Source organism: Papio anubis, chromosome 6, assembly GCF_008728515.1.
Source record: "Papio anubis isolate 15944 chromosome 6, Panubis1.0, whole genome shotgun sequence".
Lineage (NCBI taxonomy): Eukaryota > Metazoa > Chordata > Mammalia > Primates > Cercopithecidae > Papio > Papio anubis.
Window position 1 is genome coordinate 113760983 of NC_044981.1, and position 16880 is coordinate 113777862.

A 16880-nucleotide genomic window follows, 5' to 3' on the forward strand; every position below is an offset into this window, starting at 1 on the left:
ACTCAGAGGTTTGGAAAACAGGCCATCCCATCTGTACCCATCAGTGCACAGCCAGCACCTTATGGCTCCCAAAGCATTTCTAGAAATGTTAACTTGATTTCCTCTTCACAAAAATGTGAATGTGAAGAATACTGGGAAATCATTACTTCCTATTTTATAAGCAAGAAAAACAAAACTCAGAGAGAGAGTACTTGGCTTTGCCAGGATGAAGACTAGGAGGAATGGGAGCCAGGACTTGCACCAGGATCTTCAAACTCCTGCTGCTGATGTTTTCCCAATATTGAGCTTCTGCCTAGGGCAACTGCAGGAGGTAGAGGCTTTAAGGAAAGCCTTACAAGATGGGGAATGTGAGCAGGTGCAGCCCAGTGAATGCTTTGGAGACAAGAACCAAAAATTACTAAATTGGCTGGGTGCAGTGGCTCACGCCTGTAATCCTAGCACTTTGGGAGGCTGAGGACTTCACTTGAGGTCGGGGTTCGAGACCAGCCTGACCAACATGGTGAAACCCGGTCTCTACTGAAAACACAAAAATTAACTGGGTGTGGTGGTGGGTGCCTGTAATCCCAACTACCCAAGAGGCTGAGGCAGGAGAATCGCTTGAACCTGGGAGGTGGAGACTGCCATGAGCCAGGATTGCATAACTGCACTCCAGCCTGGGAGACAGAGTGAGACTCTGTCTCAAAAAAGAAAAAAATTACTAAATTGTAAATAAGAGTCAATAACCACTAAACAATATTCTTTTTGAAAATAACTTTTGCTAATTTTCTTATTTTATTATATATAAAATAAGAATGATCTTACTGGATTCAAGAACGTCAACTCCAAAATATTAGGCTGTCCCTCTAAACAATCTTGCACTTTTCCTAATCCACTGTGGATTCGTCATCCATGAATATATATCAACTTTTATAGGGACTGATTTATAGTTTTGGCCTGTACTGTCATTTGGGCAAATGAAGTCCAGCTGTTTACTATCCCCCACAAGAAACAAAATGTCCTTCAATTTGTCTTTGACATATTGTATTTAAGATTTGAGGCACTTTGAGTCTATTTAATTTCAGACCAGAGTTGTGTTCAAGGCCTTGGTGAAGAGTTTTGTGTTCACCTCAAACACACTGCTTCTGGTTTTATAGGCTTTGATGATTTTCCAGAGTCAATGTCTCCCCTGACAAGAATCATAATTAATTTAGTCTTTGCCGCTACCTCCCAAGATCATTTTGGTTATTAGTTTCTGAATGTTCTCCAGTCAGTTACGCCTCTCTTGGTCTTTGTTGACTAAAACTGCATAGAATCTCTCAGACACAGATAAATCATAGCTTGCACAAGACACAGTTATATTCTGTGCTCCAGGGTGTCCAGTATTTTGACAGCCTCTTTGGGCTGCAGTATTGTCCTGGGAGGAAGCCCAATAATACAGGTGACAGAGACTCTGAGCTTAGTAGATAGTCCTGCGGTTCAGTAGTACCAGAAGAAATATTAGAGTCACCTGCAAACTCAGATTTTTCTGAGCATTTCCTCTTCCAGGTTACCAGTAAAAATGTTATAACAAATCAAACAGTGATAAATGGTGCCTGTCTGCATGTCTCAACCTGTCTGTCCCCACTAGTTTTTACCCTATTAGTTTATAAAATAAAGTTGAATTAAGCTAATTCAACAAATGTTCCTGAGTGCAAGATCACAACCCACAAAGGAAACATATTTTCTCGAATAACTGTAGCTTTCAGAAAATTTAAAAATAATATTTTGTTAACATGATAAAGAATATGTACCTTAAACTAAAAATTATAATTATATGCAATGACAGAACACTTTTAATATTATTAAAACTTGAAGCAAAAGAAAGATACTGTCCATAACCACCATTCATTCATTTGGCATGTATTTATTGTCATAAATAGGTACATGTCCTAAATGTGGCAGACATGATGATAATGAATACACAGTCTCCTACCATGGACTTTACATTACGTAATATGATTCTGGGTAATGCTATAAAACTTAAACCAGAATTGGATAAAGAGATAAAGTGCATGCTTTGATTCTCTATCAAAAAAAGGAAAGAGAAAATAATTGAAAAATTATTGAAATAAATAAAAAGTTCAGTAACACGACATTATATCAGTAATTTTTTAATATTTACGACAATAAATTTAAAACATAGTGGAAAAATATTCCATCCAGAATAGCAACCAAAAAATAATAAAAAATACCCATAATAACCTTTAGTATGAAATGTAAAGACCCTGTATGGAACCAAAGAATGTCATAATAAAGAACATTCAGAGAACAACAACGACAAGCTCTTGTAAATTAAACATATGAGAACAGCAAGGAAGAAATGCAACAGAAGGGGTGGAAGACAGTTTCAAAACTCTTCTAGACAGTAGAGCAAAAAAGATAAAGAAAAAATGAGAGGAACAAAGCCAAGAAACACAGACAACTACTCCTGGAGGTCCAAAATCCAAATAAAAGTAGGTTCAGAATGACAAAAAATGAAAATGCAGAGGAAGAAACAGGTAAGGTGGCTCACACCTACAATCCCAGCACCTTGGGAGGCTGAGGTGGGAGGATGACTGAAGCCCAGGAGATCAAGACCAACCTGGGCAACAAAGCGAGATTCCAAATTCATAAAAAATTTAAAAATCAAAACCAGGAGAGATGCAATAGCTCATGCCTGTAATCCTAGCACTTTGGGAAGCCGGGGTGGGAGGATTGCTCGAGCCCAGGAGTTCAAGACCAGGCTGGGCAACATAGCAAGACCTTGTGTCTACTAAAACAAAATTTAAAATAAAATTAGCCAGGCATGGTGGGACATACCTGTAGTTCCAGCCATTCAGGAGGCTGAGGGAGGGAGATCACCTGAGCCCAAGAGTTCAAGGCTGCAGTGAGCTATGATCACACCACTGTACTCCAGCCTGGGTGACAGAGTAAAATCCTGTCTTTCTTGAAAAGAAAACATCAAGCAAATTTTCCAGAACAGGGTATCTGTTTCTAGATTGCAAGGTCCACCAAGTATCTGGAATGCTACATGAAACTTACACACACCAGACACAGAATTCTACAATTGTAGAACACGAAGAATAAGAAGCTTCCATAGAGACAGATCAGATGTTCATATAAAAGATCAGGAATTCGTTTTCTCAACAGAAATACTGGAAGCTAGAATAAAACTGGCAAAAACCTTCATATTCAGAGGGGACATGATTTTGTGGCAGAGATATTCAACGCTCAGAGTACTCATATGCTCCATCTTGCAGCCGCCTGTCAGTTGAGTGGGGCCTTGCGACCAGTTCTGGCTAATGGACTGCTCACAGAAGTGACACGAGTCGGCCGGGCGCAGTGGCTCACGCCAGTAATCCCAACACTTTGGGAGGCCGAGGCGGGCGGATCACTTGAGCTCAGAAGTTTGAGACCAGCCCGGCCAACGTGGCGAAACCCCATCTCTATTAAAAATACAAAAATTAGCCAGGCGTGGTGGCAGGTGCCTGTAATCCCAGCTACTCAGGAGGCTGAGGGCAGGAGAATCATTTGAACCCTCTGAGAGAGACGGAGGTTGCAGTGAGCTGAGATCACGCCATTGCACTCCAGTCTGGGCAACAAGAGCAAAACTCTGTCTCCAAAAAAAAAAAAAGAAGTGACACGTGTCACTTCCGGGCTGAAGGGATGAAAAGTCTTCCTACGTGCCCCTCTAGTTCCTTTCTGCTCTGTGCCACAGTAACATTGGAGGTCCTGTGTCGAGAGGGCAATGCCACAAGATGGAAACAGCCTGGATCCTTGAGCTATAGAAGCGATTTCTTATATAAGCAAGAAATAAACTCGAATGTGCAAAGCCACTGAGATTTTGGAATTTATTATAATTGCATCACCGTAACCTATCTTGATTAATATAGATTTCCAATCTGGAATTCTATATCACGTCAAACTATCAATCAAGGGTAAAATAAAGATATTTTCAGAAATGCAGTATTTCAGATGACTTCTGTCCCATGCACCTTTTCTTGAGAAGTTACTGGAGGCTGAGGAAAGAAGGCAGAATGATGGTCCCCCAAAGATGCCCATGTCCTCATCTCCAGCTACCTTGAATATGTTACCCTACATGGCAAAAAGTACTTTGCAGATGTGATAACTTAAGAATCCTGAGCTGAGGAGAGGATCCTGGATTACCCACGTGAGTCCAATGTAATCACAAGGGTCCTGATAAATTAAGGAAGGAGAGAGGAGAAGGCGAGTCTGAGATCTGAGGATGCAACAATACTGGCCTTGAAGATAAAGGAGACACAAGTCAAGAAATGCTGGTGGCCTCTAGAAGCTGGAAAAGTCAAGGAAATGGATTTGCCCCTAGAAATTCCAGAAGGAACACATCTCTGCTGACTCTTCAGTTTGAGCCCAGTGAGACCCATTTCAGACTTCTGACCTCCAGAATTGTAAGAAAATAAATGTGTGTTGCTTTAAGCTACTAAGCTTGCTGTAGTTGTTACAGCAGCAAAAGGGAAAAAATACAATATGGTAATGCAGGAAATCGGAGTGAATACATATATTAGTTCATTTTCATGCTGCTGATAAAGACATACCCCGAACTGGGCAATTTACAAAAGAAAGAGGTTTAATGGACTCACAGTTCCACATGGCTAGGAGGCCTCACAATCATGGCAGAAGGTGAAAGGCACGTCTCACATGGCAGCAGACAAGAGAAGAGAGCTTTTGCAGGGAAACTCCCTTTTATAAAATCATCAGATCTTGTGAGACTTACTATCACGAGAATAGCAAGGGAAAGACCTACCCTCATGATTCAATTACCTCCCACCGGGTCCCTCCCACAACATGTGGGGATTGTTGGAGCTACAATTCAAGACGAGATCTAGGTGGGGACATGGCCAAACCATATTGATACAGAAGAGAGTGAAAGGAGATCCTAAGACACACCTGAGCATGAGGCTGAGCAAGCAACCTGTCCTGATGGGAGCAGGCAAGACCCCAGGAGAGACAGACTTCATCAACTCCACACTGATACAACACCTAATGTGTGTGAAGGCTCCAGGGAGATTTACACAACTCGAGAAGAGTTCAAGGATAAATTGGGGATCATAGAAAAGTATGTAAATAAATTTACAAAACAAGACAATTATTTGTTATAAAGGAAATGAAAAGATAAGCAGGAAAGGAGACATCATCATAATGGCTCAGCTGTCGTTCCTGTCTACCTAGTCGCAACAATAAAATCACTGGGCATTGATTTAGCCCCAATAACATACACCTAGGCAAGAAGGATGGATGACATAGAAGGGTGCTGGGGGTGGTGGGTGGGCCAGCTGCAGTGAAAGAGCTAAATCCTTCTCTTGCACAGACAATGCATAAAGCTGAATGAAATCCAGAAGCAGCAACATAACAGGTTAACCAGGGATATGCAGTTAATACTAAAGAACCAGATAAAAGAGCAGAAAGTGATGTGCAGGACGCCATCGGGGGCCCCTGTTTCTCAACGAGGGCTTTGGTTCTGTAAACTCTTGTGTTATGTGCATGCACAACTTTGATTAAACATACAAGGACTGATGAAATATTTGCAACAAATGTGACAGGAGGCTTGAATATTATTAATATACTATAAAGACTAGACGGGCTTCTGAAAGTGGTTCATTTTAGTTGCCCTTGCATGGTGGCATTGTGGGTAACTATTTTTTCCTGTTAGTCTACAATTTTCTGTACTTTCCAAATTAAAACACAATAGGAGCATGCATAATTTTTAAAACAAAGAAATGATCATACAATCAAATAAAAAATAAACAAGAAAAGAATTAGGTAGCTGTATTGGGAGCTGCTAAGATGATTATGTTACTACAACTTTGAAAGTCCTGAGGCAACTGCCACTCTGCCAAGGAATAGTGGCATCGGTTTTCTTAATTTGCTAAAGCAATTTCTTGATTAAATATGCTTTCCAACAACAATGTGCAATTTTAAAATTTCATGCTTCATTTAAAGTCCTTCATTTTTGTTATAGACAGCCCAGCTCCAACAACAAGTTAAGCCCATGATTGTGACTGATGCTGGTTTGGATAAGGCTTGGTGAACATCTTATCAATAATAACTGGCCCCTGGGGATTGGGGTGGGGAAGATACTAAAAGAACAATTACATAAACTACATATTTTTAAACCTGTGGCTTCACAGAATTTTTTAATAAAAAAATGAAAGATGTGCTTAATAGCACTAAACATTTGTGGAGGAAGAAATGAATTCATTATGTTCTTCTTGGGCAAGAGTAGACACATTACATGCTCATAAAATTGATATATTTAGAACGACTCTGTCTGCACTTGGACATGGATCCCCAATGAAAGTTGAAATCTCGGAAAGCAGCCAGCTTGGCCAAACACTTCCACATAAATGGTTTAAGAAATGTGATGTGCATGAAGTAAGAGTGAAGTGAGAATACAGGCGACTTTGGGATTAAAAAACAATAACCCTATTATGTAAGGTTGATTTGTTTTCCTTTTGCAGATTCTTTTACCTTCTAAGCTATTAATTACCCATCTCCAACAGAATACCAAAGCATAAAGTTCTTTATAGCATACAGTGCTCTCAGAAGCTCTTATAATTATTTAAAAATAAAATTATTCACATCATTAATTTTCCTATCACTTGCAACAATCAAAAAAATGAGAGGGTGGAAGGGACTCTTTCAAGGTCATGTTCATCAGAGTGAAACTGATTCCTGACTCCCAGCCTCGTTCTGTCTTGCTAGGTCTCTCTTTCTCTAAACCTGATATATTTATCATGAATCATTAAACACAAATCTATTACCCAGTGCAATTGATTCTTCCATAAAATCAAAAGCAGCTTCACTTTTGTACTTTTGCAGGATTTTTTTTTTAAAAGGACTTTGGGTAAAGTCAGGTTTGAATGCAGAGAACAGTATATTCTTAAGAAAAAACAAAATGGCAAGGGATTGTGAAAGGCCTTGCTTAGTGTCCTGAATTAACCCAAAGGCATCAAAGCGGGGATAACTACAAGCCCGCAATGTTCTTATAAGGTAAGAGATTCATATCTGGTATGCCAATTGGCATGTAATTGCTTTTAAAAATCCAAAGAAGCCAGTTGCAGTGACTCATGCCTATAATCCCAACACTTTGGGAGGCCGAGGCAGAAGGATCACTTGAAGCCAGGGGTTCAAGGCCAGCCTGGGCAACAGAGTGACACCCCCGTCTCTACAAAAAAAAAAAAAAAAAGTTAGCTGGGCATGGTGGCACATACCTGTAATCCTAGCTACTTGGGAGACTGAGGCAGGAGGATAGCTTGAGCCCAGGAGGTCAAGGCTACAGTGAGCTATGATTGTGCCACTGCACCAGCCTGTGCGACAAGGCAAGACTATGTCTCTAAAAAAAATTAAAAAAAAAAAGATAAGACTGGGCCTGTTGGCTCACACCTGTAATCCCAGCACTTTGGGAGGCCAAGATGGACAGGTCACTTGAGGTCAGGAGTTCAAGACCAGCCTGGCCAACATGGTGAAACCTCATCTCTACTAAAAATACAAAAATTAGCTGGGTATGATAGTGCACGCCTGTAATCCCAGCTACTCACGAGGCTGAGGCACAAGAATTGCCTGAACCCAGGAGGTGGAGGTTGCAGTGAGCCGAGATCATACCACTGTACTCCCAGCCTGGATGACAGTGTGAGACTCAGTCTCAAAAAAATTTTTTTTAATTAAAAAAAATAAAAAAGTAAAAATCCAATGAAAATAGGGTGTGGAGTGGGGTGGAGGATTGGGAACTAGGCTTGCTCTAAGTTATAGCAAATGGAGTTACCAGAATCTACATCAAGGAAACAGCTATAGAACCAAGGACCCATTGCTGGGTGCTTACCATGTGTCAGGTATCATGCTAAGTGCATTCCAGTGATCTCATTTCAGCCTCACAATCCTAAGAGGTGGGCATTACTCTTCTCTTTCAGAAACAGAAAATTGAAGCTCAAAGAGGTGAAGTACTTATTTTAGAGTACCTAGGGTAACCAGTGACGTAGCTAGGATTTGAACCGAGATCTGATTCTAAAACTGATGCTTCTCAGCCTCCTCCCAGGCGCCAAGAATGATCAGAAAAGTCAGAAGGAAGCATGCAGCAAATTAACAGAGTCACATTTTCAGCCTAAGGGGTGGGTGAGTGCTTTGGAAATATTAGATATATATTTTATTAGTCTCACTCATTTTTTGTGTTTGGAATAGTTCATAATTAAAAATAATTGAAAAGTCAAAAATAAGGAGGCTTCATCATTTCAGCCTTAAACAAAAATAAGAAAGTATTATGAACTTCTTGAGAATGCCAGTTCTTTGTTCTTCAAAGAAAATCAGACATGTGAGTTTTTACTACATCGGATGTTCTTTACAGAAAAATGAAAAGGAGCATGGAACCAGGGGCACCCTCTTAGCAGCAGCAATGGCTTCCGGAGCTGTGGCCACATGGAAGCATGCTAGGCAGGGCGGCCCCGCACACAATGCAATTTTGTGCCAGAGATTTATTTGCTTCTTGCAGGTCCTCACAGAGAAGAGGAAAACCAGGTGGATGGGCATGTCTATATCCTAACGAACAGGCTTTGAGGTTTTGGGAGATAGAAACAAGAAATCCATTTTTCTCTGAAATCTACTCTTGCAAGTAAAAGTGATGCTGACCACAGGAGACTGTGTGCACACACAAAATCCAACAATCCTGCCCTCTGGGAAATGGGAACTTTTGGATCCAGAAATCTTCTCCAAGGTCACCAATGCTTAACCAAGCCAATTGAAGGTCATTGTACTCCCAATACCTTCTGTAAGTAATTTACCTACTATGATTATAATATATTTGGGTTTTCATCTTTAAGCTCAAAGCAAGGAATGGACATCATGGTTTTCTTACTATAGAACATGGAACCTCTTTCTGCTAATGTGTCTCCAAATCTAAAGAAGTTATTAAAAGGCGGGGGGAGGGGGGGAACAAAAATGTAATCTTTCTTAGGAACTTGTGGTAGTTTTGTGTATTAGTCCATTTTCACACTGCTGATAAAGACATACTCAAGACTGGGCAATTTACAAAAGAAAGAGGTTTGATGGACTCACAGTTCCATATGGCTAAGGAGGCCTCACAATCATGGCTGAAGGTGAAAGGCACATCTCACATGGCGGCAGACCAGAGAAGAGAGTGAGAAGCAAGTGAAAGGGGTTTCCCCTTATAAAACCACCAGATCTTGTGAGACGTATTCACTACCACAAGAACAGTATGGAGAAAACCACACCCATGATTATCTCCCACCGGCTCCCTCCCACAACACTTGGGAATTATGGGAGCTACAATTCAAGATGAGATTTGGGTGGGGACACAGCCAAACCATATCACGTTGTTAACCGTCAAGCTGAGAAGTCTCCTGTAGAAATAGGGACACATTGTTTGGAAGACAGCAGACTTCCTCACTGTTTTTCTTTGTTGCTCTCATGTCCCTCTGTTGGGTGGCAACAGGACCTCTCTCTTCAGTAACTTTGTCTTAAATGAATTGTCACTGAGATCCTTTTCAGAGAAAAATATGATGTAATACAATATGTTTTTTGCATACAAGATAACACAATTTGAACAGCAGAAATGAATTTTAAATAGAAGGAATTGGAGAGAATGTTGCGGGTAATAACAGCTAAAAACATCAGAATAATGAGGAAAAATGAAGAAAGAAGGTTGGGGGAAAAACCTGAGTTGTATGGAAGGTTGGAAAAAAACTTAAAAATGCACTGAAACACTGGGCACGGTGGCTCATGCTTGTAATCCTAGCACTTTGAGAGGCCGAGGCAGGTGGATCACGAGATCAAGAGATCGAGACCATCCTGGCCAAAATGGTGAAACCCCGTCTCTACTAAAAATACAAAAATTAGCTGGGCGTGATGGCATGCACCCGTAGTCCCAGGAACTCGGGAAGCTGAATTGTAGAATTGCTTGAGGCAGGAGAATTGCTTGAATCAGGGAGGTGGAGGTTGCAGTGAGCCAAGATCGCGCCACTACACTCCAGCCTGGCAATAGAGTGAGACCCCATCTCTAAATAAATAAATAAATAAATAAATAAATAAATAAAGCACTGAAATTATCCTAATGATAAGCTTCTAAAAATGGTTTCAATGTTTCTTAAATCAAACCAAATAATGCCTAAAAGGCATAGTAACTGAATATATTAAACTCAATCCATTTGTATTGCTACCTGGTGCTGCTGTAACCAAGTACCACAAACTTGGTGGCTTAAAACAACAGAAATTTACTGTCACAGTTCAGGAGGTCAGAAATCTGCAATCAAGGTGTCTATAGGGCTGGCTCCTGCTTGGGGGTTTGGAGGAGGAAGCTGCTCCATGCTTCTCTCCTGGTTGGTGGCTGCCAGCCATCCTTGGTGTACCTTGGTCTGTGGCAGCGTAACAGCATAATCCCAATTTGCCTCCATTGTCCCTACGGCATTCTCCTGTGGGTCTCTATCTCTGTGTCCAAATTTCTCTCTTCTTATACAGACATCGATCATTGTCTTTAGGGTCCATCCTACCCCAGCATGACCTCATCTTCATCTGCAAAGAGCCTGACTACAAACAGGATCCCACTCACAGATTCTGGGGTTAGGATTCAACGTATCTTTTGGGAAAACACAATTTAATCCACGACACTATTCAAAACTGGATTTGTGACTGACCACTCCTTTCCTACTCCACAATTATGCAGACATGGTCTCCACTGCCTAGGCTATCATCTTTTCTCTCTTTCCTGTTAAAGGCAAACTCCTCAAAGCAGTTCATATCTCAATTTCCCACCTACCACTCTTAGAACTCCAGCAGTGAGGCCCATCGCTTCTCATCCTTTCCATTCTAGACTTATTTTTTTTAAGAGACAGAGTCTTACTCTGTCACCCAGGCTGGAGTGTGGTGATGCAATCATAGCTCACTGTAACCTCCAACTCTCTGGGCTCAACCAATTCTCCCACCTCAGCCTCCAAATGTGCTGGGATTAGAGGCATGAGCCACCATGCCTGTCCCCATCCCAGATTATCTGACCTAGTTAGTTCCTCCTACTCAACCTTCAGGACTTGCACCTGGAAAAAAGGTCAAGTTGAGCTTCCTGCATTCTTCTGGTGTTGAATGTGCATCCTTACAGCATCCAGCAGCCCACTTAGCATACTTACTGTATGAATCTGTTTGCCAGCCTGTCCTTTGACTGGACTAAACTCCTGGAGGGCAGAGACTGTGCATTCTGTGGTCTGTTAGTCTCAGCACCCAGCACAGAGGCCAAGACAAATTTGATGCACAGTAAACACTTGGATGAATGCCCGTCATTTAGACTTAAGAATCTATCAACCACAGAACCACGTGCTCTCAGTCTTTGATTCCATCAAACCTTATGATGCAACCAGATTATAAGCTGTTAGATGACAGAGATCATCTTCAGTTTTTTAAATGTCGTCCTGATCCCATAGACTAAGTAGGCATTAAACAATTAATGCTAAAGGGAAATTAGCTTCTGGGGGTGTGGGTTGGAAGGACTCAACTTTCTTGAGCAATAGTTCATTGCCAGACACAGCAAAGCACTATACAAATATTACCTCAGTTCACATTACTACTTCTCATTCATTTGCAGATTGCTGGATCAGCATAATTGTAAGCCTTCTTCTAATGAACCCATTTTACAACGGAATTTTGAATAATAACACTTTATATGCAAAAATAATATTTTATATATAAAAGTGCTTTTGTATACAAGTGTAGATATCAGTATATAGCTTAACCCTCAATATACTATCAGCATCCACAGGAACCACTTTTAGTTTTTTTAGGTTTTCTAAATTTCAAGCAGTTCTAGCTATTTGTATGGATTAATATTTTATAACTTTATTCTTTCTTAGAGATGTTCCAAAGAAAAAGAGAAAATATACCTTTTTTTAAAAAAGAAAGAGAATAAAACTCATTCTACCTTGCAACTACCATATGGGTCCAGCAGACCATTTAAGAAAATCTAAGATCCATTATGGGATCTTTGTAATTTTATTATTCCTGTATCTGGAAATATTTTGCTATTTCATCATTTCAGGAACAATCACCCACCCGTTATATATCAATTATTCCCAATAAGGTTTAAAAAGACTAAAGTAATAGAAAAATATAAGAACAATGGAATGGATTAGAACACTGCCGTTCAGTAGAATGTTCCTTGATGATGAAAATGTTCTATTTTTCTTGTGCAATACAGTAACCACTAGCTGCCTATAGCTACAGAGAATTTGAAATGTGGCTAGTGCAATGGAGAAAGTGAATTTTTATTTTTTAAATTTTAATTAATTTAGATTTAAATAGCTACCTGAGGCTAATAGCTACCATATTAAACGGTGTGGGCCCAGGGGAATGATTCATTAGTGAAATAGATTGTCACTATTGCATCATCCTCCATCTTTCTTATAGCGTTACCCAAAGTATTACATCATCTTTTTGGAGGATATAAAAGGAGACTAGAGACAACACCTTTGTAGTTTGTTTTAATTTCATTGACTAGAGTGGAGAATTTCGAATTTTTCGTTCTTGCCTATAATGACCAAAAGAAGATAACTGACAGGAAGAGAGGTTTCACAAACAACAGAAGCATCAGAGATGAATGCAAGCCATCACATAACGGCCCTGAAGACTCTAATGATGATGATGAAAGTGATCATGGAAATGAAACCTCAGACTACGACTCTTCAGATGATGACATCATAAACTCTCTAAATATACTGAATGAACAATACATTTCTAAGGACAAAAAGACATGCTGTTCTCATACAGTCAGTCGTTCAAGAGGAAGGATTCCCTCAAATAATATTTTGTGAAAAGAACATGGACCATCCTGTGTTGCTAAATGAATGTGGGATGGTATTCTTTCACCTTTTCAAGTTTGTATACCAAAATTTGCTTTATATACAGTTTGAAAATGGTCAGGGGCTGAAGGTAGGTAAGTATACAAAGGTTACTGGAAGAAAACGGATAAAGTAGATGTGAAAAAGTTCACGGCATTGATTTTAAACAATTAAGTGTCCTTTGAACCCAAATGGTAAATGGTGATGACTATTTTTTTCTGGTATACTGAAGGTTAAAATTTGTGTATTGTACTAATCAACGTACCAGCTCGCTTATTTAAAAGTGCAAAAATTTAGAAATAAGGTAGAAAATTATTGTACTTCTACTTAAATTAGTAATTTTGAAATGGTTAAAAACACGGGTGCTGGAGCTACACACACAGCCCTAGGCTGGAATCCCAAGTCCAATGCTTACTTAGTGTATGAGCTTTGGCAAGTTAGCCTGTCCCTCTAAAATCCAGCTCCCTTATCTGTAAGTAAGGATTAAAAAATTACTTCCTCTCTTATATCATTTATAGAGATTACATTTTGCATGCAAAGTGCTTAGCATAGTGCGTGGCACACAGGAAAAAACAGATATTTTATTATCTTTGAGGTGGTTAGAACAGCTCTCCTTATCTATGGGGTTTGGGAAGTTAACATATATGAAATGATATCCACATCCTAATTGTTGCTGACAGAACTTATCATTGCTGCTGACCGCTGCTTGCACCAGGTACTGCTGCCCACTGCTTGCACCAGGTACCCACATTCCAGGGGAAACGAAGCCAAGGAGGGGAAATGTCAGTTTCTCGGGTCTGTGGACACTGCATATGATGTCGCAGAGGCCAGGGCACTGAAGCCTTTGAACCCAACTTTAATCTTCTCTCACACCAGAAAATTTCTTTTTCTGATTTTTAGATTGAGCAGGTGTTACTTTAATGAACTCGAATTATGCATAAAAGTATAAGGAACTGGGTAAAAACTTCCCAAAATCTCACCACTTGGAGAAAACATCACTACCCTTTCCAGGCTTGTCTCTGTAGACACACATACAAACATATGCATGCAATTTTACAAAAACAGCTATCATGCTTTTGTTTTTGTACTTAAAATAATCTTTCTGTTTCATTCGCTAGAAATCTCCATGGTGATTCTTAGTCAGTGCTCTAACTTTAAACCACTGTATTCTGTGTACACACAAAGTAGTAGTAAAATGTGGCAACCAAAAGAAAATATTAACATAGACCTTTACATAATGGCTTAGCTCAATATCCGAGGTGAGCTGTGAGGTTCAAGTGGATTTTAAAAACAAGTGAAAATCAGAGGCCTTTGTTTTTTCCTTACGAAAATACTGGAGAGAATGAGGACCTGGGCCCAGTATGTGTTGTGTGGCACACCCCATTCCCTAAATGGCTATTACTTGTGGAATGTGAAACTTGTGAAATTGAACTTCTAATAAAATGAGAACTCGCCTGTAACCTCAGTATATTTTCAGGGTTTAAAAATCTTATTTTATCTAGATCTCAACTCTTTCAGTCTTGGCATCAAAAAGTTATTTTTGAGCGCTAAACAAATATGAAAAAGATGGGTCTGGACTGAGTCTTGCTTTTCCCTGCCAGGGTAAGGGTTCATTCCAGAGGCCAGGCATGTGTGAGTCCTCATCGTCTGCATGCCACCCTGTCCCTGGATAAGCCAGTGGTCTACAGACCTAAACCACTGAGGCCCCACCCCACGGGACACTTGAGGGACCTTTATCCGGAAGCCTGACCTCATCACTTCTGGGATTCATTTCCACCCTGCCAGCAGCCATAAGAACGGATGAGAAGATGTTCACATACCAGTGTTATTTTTACCCATTTTTATATTCTTCTTCTTATGGCTACTGCTTAGAAAATCAAGAGTGTTTTTGCTACTCCAATCCCAGATAATGAAAATACAATTCTAGTGAAAGATTCTGTATTAGGTAAACTTCTGCTGATTTAAAGAGATTATGCTCCCAATTTTCAAACTTAGGAAAGAGTTTATAAAACTGGATTTACTCTAAAGGGGCCTGAATAATCTGCTATAACCTGATAATTTTTGCATATTACAAGGAGCTTTAGTTAGCGGGTGGGGGAGATGCGGGGGAGTTGAAGACCAGACTGCAGAGCCAGGGGGAAGAGGCACAGCTAGGGAAAACCCTATGGGAGAACGGGAAGTGAAGTCAGAAAACACTGAATCTAGGCACTGACTATCCCAGCAAAGAGGCAGGCAGGACAGACAACCCAGCCACAGCAAGACCAGCAGGAAGACCAAAGTGTTGACTCAGGCTGGCCACCAAGGAAAAAAGTCAAAAAGGCAAGCTCATAAAAAGAGGGTCTGGGTCTTCAGACCAGGTAAATCCCAGTTTATCAAGCCAGGAACAACAAACAATTGAGGAAAACAGCTGATGGGTCCCATTGACAGAGCCACCTAATCCTACTCCCTGACATCATGACAGGGCAGGGGGCTGTGGAGAGCTTGACCTGGCCCCTCCCTACTTGGGAGACAAAGGAAGTCACTAGTGAGGACACCTACCAGACCTTTGGCACCATTCTTCTTTTCCCCCTCTACTGTCCCTCCTAGGCAGGTGATTGACCCCTCTAAAAATGTTTTCTCTACAAGAAAACTTACGATGGTGAGTCATCATTACATTAATAAATAAACTAGATAATAGCCATATCACCCTCTCTAGGCTATTAACAGTGAAAACATCACAGAAAATGTCTAAGGAAACAGTTCTCTTTATATTCATGGCCTTTAGAACAGTGGCTCTCAAGTGTGAACTCAAGACTCACAGCATCAGCATCACGTGGGAGCTTGTGAGAAATGCACATGCTCAGCTCCCACCCCAGACCCACTGAATCAGACACTCTGGGGCCTGGGCCCAGCAATTTGTGTTTTAATAAGCCTCCAGGTACTTTCGATGCAAGCTAAAGTTTGAGAATACTGGCTTAGTCAAAGAACCTGGGATGGAAGCCAGAAGACCTAATTCAGATTCCAGTTCTGGATTCCATGGTCTAATTCAGTGAAATTTAATGAATAGTCATGATGTTCCTCTGTGCACTGAGGCTAATGCAAGAATGTGAGGATACTGAGACGAGTTAGACACTGTCCTTATCCCCAGAGAGAACGCAATCCTCTATATTCTTTTGCTCATCTAGAATAGAGGCTATTTTTGTTGTTGTTATTCTTGCTTTGTTTCGTATTTGTATTTCTACTGCCTGCAGCATCACAGTCATTCAATAAACAGGTGGTGGATAAAGTGGTAGAACCATTCGATGACTGTGATAAATACTGCTGTACCACTCATCAATAATTTTAATGTTCCTGCAGTCCAGTTAACGGCAGCCACCCTTGATTTAATGTTTATCACATGTCAGTGTCAAGTGCTCATCATACATCAGCTCATTCAATCATTTTAGGCTTCCTGTGCTGTAGGCAGTATTTTTAGTTCCACCCTGCATATCAGAAACTGAGGCTCAAAATACTAAGTAATTCATCCAATGTCACACAGCTAGAAATGGCAGTGCCAGTGTTGAATCCAGAAATATCTTCTTCCAAAGTTCATGCTCATGAATTTGGGGGTGGTCTAAACAGACTTTGGAGTTGATTTGGTTTGGATCTGTGTCCCCACCCAAATCTCATGTCTAATTGTAATCCTCAGTGTTGGAGGGGCCCCACGGGAGGAGACTGGATCATGGGGGTGGTTTCTCAGGGTTTAGCACCATCCCCCTTGGTGCTGTTGTGGTGACAGTGAGTTCCTGTGAAATCTGGTTGTTTAAAAGTGTGTGGTACCTCTCCCAATCTCTCTTGTTCCTGCGCTGGCCAGGTAAGATGTGCCTGCTTCCTCTCTGCCTTCCACCATGATTGAAAGTTTTGTGAAGCCTCCCCAGAAGCTGAGCAGATGCCAGTATCATGTTTCCTGTACAGCCTGTGGAACTGTGAGCCAATTAAACCTCTTTCCTTTATAAATTACCTAGTCTCGGGTGTTTCTTTATAGCAATGCAGGAATGG

At 40.7% G+C, this 16880-nt stretch overlaps 1 protein-coding gene across 1 annotated transcript in view; it reads right to left on the minus strand.

Moving 5' to 3' along the window:
- Positions 1-16880, minus strand: part of UST (uronyl 2-sulfotransferase) — a 322585-nt gene that overhangs the window by 177116 nt on the left and 128589 nt on the right. The window lies entirely within an intron of this gene.